Below are 8303 nucleotides of genomic sequence, written 5' to 3'. Positions count from 1 at the left end.
TTGACTGAGCAACCCAACGTTCCTACCAGCTCCCTCCGCAGGAATGTGTTGTGTGGTAGTGCTTATATCTGTTGGTGGCCCTAGCCAGTGTTGGAAATTCCACATTCCTACGGTGAAACAAGTGTGTCTAATGGACGACGAATGTCAGTGTCCCTCAAAGAGGCGTTCATTTTGTGCAATCGATTCTCGATTTAATTTACTCAATTTCATCGAAACTATCAATACACCCCTCACCGAGTATAAGAAATCTTTGTTCGGGGCAGTCCTGAATTGGCACGTATGTTTAGGCAATTAAATTAACATCGCTGCCTTAATTTTATTCTCCAGCGCCACGCTTTTAAACCCATGAAAACAAAAGTTTCCCATTTAATGATATATTTCACTTGTGGTTATTATTTATTTTTATTTTTTTTATTCTGGGGGGGAAATATCAGACAGTGTGGAGAAGGCAAAAAAATAAAGAAAAGCACTTGGTTGCTTCAGTGCACCCCAGCCACTTAGAACGCTGTAAATTATGTGTCCTGAGCTGTGGGTGCCATGCGTCCAATTACTCGGAAGAAAATAAAATTTATTTTCCGCGGATTTGGCCCGCGGTGACCAAAAATCTGCCGGTATGTTTCCGGAGCAAAGGGCTGTAAAGAAAAAAAAGTGGGATAATCAATATGAAAGTGATTAAGAAAGAAGTAAACGTAATGCATGACCGCGGACAACTGGTAAATAATACACGTTTTATTAGGAGGTGTAGGGGGTAATGATGGCAGCGAGAGGAAGTGTTTGTGTATGGAATAATGAGAGGTGTGTACTCAGTGGCGAAGGACACGCTCGTACGCTGCACAGCTATGTAATGCCGTCGAATTGCTGTTCTTTCCCCGTTATAAAGGAGTGTACAATACGGTTGCCCTATAGTTTTCAAATAATTCCTCTGAAGTTGCTGCCCGGGAAAGGTGTGTGCGCGTTGGCATCAGCGGCGCAGCAGTTGTTGTGTTGCGATCATCAGACCTGGGTTTGATGCCCGCTCGTGGCCAACATGCGTGCTGAATATATTAACTCGTCCTGGGCCTCCTCTAGATCGACTCAGCCTTAGAATTAGTACCTCGTGCGTGGTGTCAAAATATCGGTAATGGGGAGACAAAGGTGGCTGGGCGAGGCGCAGACAACGCCACTCCTTCGTTCATGCAACGTGCCGGCCTTAGTAAGTGCGCACCCCAAAAGCACTTGTCCTCCAGTTTGGAAGGCTGTATGGGGGACCTTTGCCTTTGCATGTGCGATGACTATAAAATAGCGCGCTTCACATACACTTGGCACACTTTCAAGAAACGTTTCCAATTCCTGGTATTTCTCTTTTGCTAATAAATTAAGTTGATCATAATGAAGCCATCAAACTGCCCGGATTTCTAAAAAAAAAGTTCCATATACTCCTTTGACACATGGCCCCATATAAGTCTCATTGATTTCTATACGGCTTTGTGCAATTCTTATGGCACTACCTGGGACTGTGTTCAATAGGAGGAGAAGTAAAAGTGCTATAAATATGATAGAAGGCCTCATATAAGTCTGTGAGAAATATAAAGTCTACTTTCAGAATCATACGAAAACATTGACCGTGTTTCCCATTAATGAAAGTGATGTGCGTTAGATTATTTTGATCCTGTCATAATATTTTATCGACGTGGCTTATAAACGAATGGATGCGTGCACATAAATGTCGCAGGTAAAACGAAAATAAATAATCTAGAAACAGTTGCCCAGTGCTTTTCCAAATGTATGCGAGTAAATGTTAAATCTGCATAAACTTTAATGAAATTGGACAATCTGGTGGGAGCGTTTGAAATTGCTTGCCACGTTTATGAGGCTGCCAATCAAGAGCGTGCTTTAAAATGAAATAAATAAAAAATGAGCGTGTGTGAGACGATCTTGCACTTTTGGCAGACACGAAGCTCTCAATTAATAATGAGGTAAAATAAAAATAAAAAATATCTTGGCTTAACTGGTGAAAAGTGATGCCCTTTGCTGTGTGGATCAGAGGACACTTGAAAGCATCTATGAGGGAGCTCTGTGAGTTTCACTCTAACGGGCCGATCTCCAACATGAACGGTTGCAATGCACTGCGAGAGATTCATACGGATTCTTTGTCTCATGAGATTGATGCTCATAGCATAATCGGGATATAAATTGTGGTCAAACTTTACCACGATTTTTTGTTCCAACATGCATTGTCTTTGCTATGGTTTCTGCCCATGGCTATGACAAGTAAGCCATCACATCTTCTTGGTTCTTTCGGTAAAGTCACGTAAAAGGGAAATAAAATAAAAACTTTATTTTATTATTTCCCTTCTACGTGACTTTACCGAAAGAACCAAGAAGATGAATCCCTGCAGTCACGAAAGCTTTAAATCGAAATTTAAGCCATCCCAGTTTGTCAATCTCTAAATAAGAGTAGCCTGTTACTTGTTAACCGATTCGGTAATTTGTTTTGATAATCTTTCTTTTATTCAAATACCATTTGTGCGCGACCTTTAGCGACGTCAACGGGAAAAGAGAGAAAAAAAAAACTGTTGTTGTGGCATTTTAAGCGGAACATGGCCACAGCTGCCGCAGACTTGTCTTGCGGAACATCTTCAGTGTGACTTCCAAAAAGGAAGGTATGGCAAATCTCCGACTGATTCAGAGGCATCGTGCAAATGACCTGTGTTTGAGGAGCAAAGATGGGGAGGGGAGGACAACGACCAAAGCCAACAAAAGCTGTCAAATGCAAACCCGGCTCGTAAAGGGGCCACAGAAACAGCTCCTGGTGATGGTGTGGCAAGTTTTGACACATGTCACGGACTTCCTTTGAAGCAGTATATCATTAGTTCAACATAGATTGAAAAAAAAGAACATTCTTTACACTGCCCCGAAGGGCATAAATATTTCTCCAGAAAAACTGATGTTGGAAGGCATATGTGCTAAGAACAAGGATATTACACATGTACGCGTGCGTCTATGTGTGTATATATATATGACTATCCCTGAGTTAACAGGTCCTGTGTTTCCTCTAGAGCAACCCAGCCTCAAATTAAAACCGAGTGCAATACAGTCATATCAGGAATGGAGTGGTATTGGCCAAAGCCACCCACTTACCCTGTGATGTGTAGGTCTTACCAGGTGCTCGTTAATAACGCTTGCCATGCCAACTTCTGAAGCTAACTTTTGGAACTGTATCATTTGATTATATTTATAATGTATTGCGTTGCATGCTGGGCCAGAGTATTGCAGCCCGGGGCCTGAGATTTTTTACATCCCCAAAAACATATACACTGTACTTGGCTGAAATGTAATACTCTATCACAATGATAAACCCTATGGGTCGTTTGGTAATTAAAGACATCGCATTGACCCCATTCTAAAGCACTCTAGAGAGATCCTCGAGAAGAGGATGTTTGGCCGACTCTTCCAGGCTGGCCAAACATTTCGGACCAGGTGGGAGGACCCACACATCATCCATAATAATGGTGTATTTGGTTTAGATCGCGTAACTATATAAATGTGTCGTTAAAACCTGCCACCACCCGACACAGCCAAGTAGTACGGGTTGTCACATAAACAGAACATGACAATTCGTCACTAGTACAGCACACTGGTGTGTTGGAGAGCCAAGCCACAACATTAATTTACCAATGAACTCTGCTTGTATACAAAATATTTGCCGATAATAAGACGCATTTTCTACGAGGCCAGATGGAGGAAGCCTCGATAATCTGATATTATAGGTCAGATAATAGGAGTCATGGTTCATTCAGTCACGGATAAGAGGATTTCTACTGTACCACATTGTAGGACGCAAACAAATGTCGTCTTGTGGTCTTATACTGCTTGACTTTGGAATTCCCTCCAATTGTGTTTTTTTTCTATATTCCTATGACCTCGCTCAAGTCGAGACACGTGCCAGTTGGTATCCGCTATTACTAGGAATCTTAATTACTGGACGCTTTGCAGGATTTGTCTTTGAGCCTATGTTCAGGATCTGTGATAGTTAAAAAAACAAACACACACACAACGGATCATTCAAAACGAAGAATAATTGAGGTACAGCCCTCTTGCTCAGGGAGCCCTCGCATTGTCGCAGGATACAACAAGGAGGCCAGACGAACTAAACTTCACGACCGGTGAAAAATTGTGAACGACACACGTGAGGTCATGGGTACGTTTCTCGAACCCGGAGATGCCAAGCCGTGCTCTTACAAGCAGAAGGTCGCAACTACTCACATCACTGGTAACCTGTCTCACTTGCTGATGCTCGGGGTAAAATTTTCATGTTCGACAATGACTTGCGAGGAAGGCAATTAGTGTAGCCATTCAGCCAATGACAAATTCAGTCTCCACAGATTTTCCTGCCTTTAGAAGGCAAACATGATCGTGGTGTTAAGTCACTGCTTAGAAGTCGTCTGCCCCCCTTTTAGGTCTTTAATTAGGCATATTTGAGTGTAAGTGCGTGGGAAATTACAGGAAATGTATTCCGAAAAAAAACATCTCTGGTTGACAAGCAGCACTGCAACAACGTGTGCCGCTAATGTAGCGCAATGTTTTAAATTTGCATTAAAGAGTCTGTATTTTTTCTCTCTCCCTATATTCCAATGCCTCGCAGCAGCTTGTTACTATGCTCTATAACAATAAGACCCCAATGCTCGAGCGTGAACTCCATCTGTATCATAAGCCGAGCGCAATGCCATCATATGTTTCTGTAATTGAAGGCAACCCACAAATGGATATTAAAGCCTGCACAAAGTTGCCCAGCCAAGCTAAAAAAGAAAGGCCCTCACGTGAAAGATTCTCGTGTCGTTTGTTGTTTCTCCCACATTATAATAATTCGCGTGTCATTAATGGATGTGGCCAAGTATTTGGGGCAGGGACCTGTCGTCAAGTTAGCCGGATCCTTAAAAAAAAAGTTCAATCAGCGGCTGCATTGCACGTGCGTTCTCGCATCGTTGCTTCACTCATACGAATGATTTACTTGAAGCCGCGGGCCACGAGGGTTGTAATGAAAACATTGCACAGTCTCCCATTAAGCCGCATTCCCGTTTCTCACCATTATTACTCACAAACACATTTAAATTGAACTTGCGCTGAAACGATTCCACTGCGAAAATCTGAGGAGGTACAAGTGGAGAATCGCATTTAGAATTATTCAGCTCACGTGACAAAAGCATTATTAGTCGAGCTCAATCGTAAGGTTGCAAATTATAATCCTGGTTTATTCTTGCTATCATCACTCTGGGGTTGATAAAGAGAGAGTACTACTGTGTGGAAAGTCAGCATTTGTTGTTCTATGGAAGTATCAAGCCCTGCCATGAAAATATGGAATATCTAAAATAGGTTGAGAAGAGTCCCATCACTAAATTAAGCAGAAATATACTCTTACTGTAGGTATTTAAAGCTTTCGTTACTGCAGGAATTCACATTCTTTGGGTCTTTCGGTGAAGTCATGTAGATAGGTTAAAATAAAATAAAAAAAACTACGACGTTTCGATCACAACACAAGCGGTCGTCATCAGAAAAAGGGGGTTAGCCTCTAAAGGCAAACTGTTAATAAAGGTTTAAAATGGGCATAGCCCAAGTGTCAGCAGCATGGGCGGGACAGCTGATGTTAATGTTGTTGACGGTGGAGGTTGCTGCTAGAGGTGATGGTAGCAGTGGGTAGTGATGGTCCTGGTGGTTGGCTTCCACCAATTAAAGGGCTGCCAGGTCTTTAATGGAAACATTACAGCCAGTTATGACTTAAACTGGTTGATAACGTACTTGCATATATACAGACATAGACACAATTTCAATTGAGAAGATTGGTACAAATTCAGCAATCACTGTTATTTTATTTGAACCTATCTACGTGACTTTACCGAAATACCCAAATCATATTTAGGTATTCAATTTAAGCAGAATTCCATTCTGTAAAGGCATATAGATACAAATATGTTTAAACCATCAGCCTATTGACTTTCAGACCAATATCAAGCGCATTTGTTGAAGCAAGCCAACTCTGGTTTGGTTTCAACCATCTGGATTTCATCGGCAGTCAGGCCTTTTAAACAAATGCTGCTGGATTAAAACATGTTGGTATAGGCAAGAGCACTCCATAAAAAATATGGGACCACATTCAACACACAATATATATGTTGAGGATATTAGCCATTAAACTGTTGTTTGCATCCTGCCGATGAACCTGCATTTATTGTGAAGTGCTAATCTTTTTGCCACGGCTCTCTGACATTAGTTTAACTCTGAGGGGAAAGGGTGGGGAAAGATGTCACCGATGATATTCAAATCGAAAATGCAGCATTGTGCCATTGTCCCACGTGTCATCGTGGCAGGCCTCATGTCATGAACTTGGCTTGTCACGATTTGCAGTTGCCGTGGAAATGACTGACATCAATGGCCCCTGCGAAAAAATAAATAAATTTGAGGAGTCTGTTGCCTGATTCAGCTGCATTTGACCACAACAGTGAAAGGAGAAAAGAATATCAGATTACTCTTTTCCTGTCCCTTTGTGGATCGCAGAAAAATGACTGCTTTTGAATAATTCAAAGTGTTCGGGTTTACATTTTATTCTTTTATTTTGGATAGAAAAATACTATATTTTTTGCAGGTGGTATATGAATGATAAAGCTGAACTGCCACTGATTCTTTTATGCTGCATTTAATAAAAGTGAGAAATAAACTTCAGGATTCGTTTTACCTACACAATCTATTATAACTTCAAATTATTAGATTTCCTCAACTCTTTGTCCAAATACAAATAATTTGTTGGACACTTTGAGGAATATATTCTCTTAAATATTGTTGGCAATTAATTTTGTCGTTGCTCAGAATGCCATTTTCTTCATAGGCTTTGTTAACTATTATTCATAATTAGTACTACTTTAATTTGAGATGAGCAATAGGTTGACGCGTATAGAGTGCACGGAATCTGTGATACAGAGCTGAATGCCAGGCCTCGATTATTTATATTGCATGAAAATAGCATCTGTAACATGTGGGCATTATAGCTAAATCTCAAAATCCCCTACAAATGAGTGTGCAGGTGCATGGCTGAAACATCTACTGTATTCATATGCTTAGGTTGTTTCGGTAAAGTCACGTAGGTACAAACATTTTAATTAATAAAAGTTAAATTGAAATAAAATAAAAATCACGACGTTTCGGAGGCAACACAAGCTTTCGTCTGTGTTGCCTCCGAACCGTCGGGATTTTTATTTTATTTTTTATTTTACTTTTATTAATTTTAATTTTAATTTTTTTACCTACGTGACTTTACCGAAAAAACCTAAGAATATGAATCCTTGCAGTCACGAAAGCTTCAAATCTAGAAATATACTGTATTATCTATCTTCCGTAATTTTTTTTTTATCATTGTTGTTGAGCAGAGGCCTCGGGGCAAAAAAAGAGCCAAGCGGCCAGCAACAGACAACATAAAATGGGCCCCCTCGGTTAACGATATTAATTAGCTCCACAAAACCATCGGTCTTTGAAATTATAGTTAATCGAATATAGTAAATACATGCGAAAGGCTTAATCGGCTCCACCCAAAAACACAGTTTATAATATTGAAACATGCTATTTGCATTTAACTTATTTAACTTTTAGCTAAGTAAACAAAAACACTAAGCATTCAAGAGATCTGTTTAACACGTAGGCTTTCGCGACCAATATTATTCATAATCAACGTTTTTGGGTTTAGATCGCGTTATTTATAAATGTGTCGTAACCCTCCACCACCCGACACGGCCAATCAGTAAAAGGTATCGTTAATCGATGGCATCCGAAACCGAGGGATCACTGTAATGCTTTTACTGAACTGCCATCGATTGCCCCACAACGCCAACTGAAAATGGGACCTTTTTGCCAGTATCGAAGTATGAAAAAATATTAATCGTTTTTACCGCTTCTGGCAATAAAACAGTTGTTAAGATATACAAACACCAAATAGAAACCTTTTGCAAGGAATCAAGTCCACATTAGCCGCACGTGCTCGCGACGAACATGCAAACAAAACATGCTCTGATCATTTAATGTATCCATTGACCCTGAAACTGATTGGCCCACACCAGAGACAGACTTCTTTTTCATGGCCGAGAGAATGCCAAAATGCGAACAGTACAAAGACAATGCACTATCAGAGCATTTATATCTTGGGGTGAGCAGCTACAACATGGGACCTACTGCACCTGTTTTGTTTGGTTCTTGGCGGTCACCAATCGAAGCACCGTGCAGGCTGTCATTCCCATCTGCTGAGCTTATGATATCTGCGGAGAATGGGCGCATTTCGGGTG

General features: G+C 40.8%; 1 long non-coding RNA gene across 1 annotated transcript in view; it reads right to left on the bottom strand.

The window, feature by feature from the left end:
* Nucleotides 1–2646: 2646 nt before the first annotated feature.
* Nucleotides 2647–8303, bottom strand: part of LOC144948392 (uncharacterized) — a 38411-nt gene continuing 32754 nt past the window's right edge. Inside the window, exons 2-3 of the long non-coding RNA XR_013640154.1 lie at nucleotides 8199–8276; nucleotides 2647–2686 (exon numbers count right to left, since the gene is read on the bottom strand). This is a non-coding gene — a long non-coding RNA (uncharacterized LOC144948392). The remainder of the gene's footprint in view (nucleotides 2687–8198; nucleotides 8277–8303) is intronic.

The sequence above is a fragment of the Lampetra fluviatilis genome, chromosome 49, assembly GCF_964198595.1.
Source record: "Lampetra fluviatilis chromosome 49, kcLamFluv1.1, whole genome shotgun sequence".
NCBI lineage: Eukaryota > Metazoa > Chordata > Hyperoartia > Petromyzontiformes > Petromyzontidae > Lampetra > Lampetra fluviatilis.
Note: the sequence above shows the minus strand (reverse complement) of the source record. Positions and strands in the feature narration are given on the sequence as shown.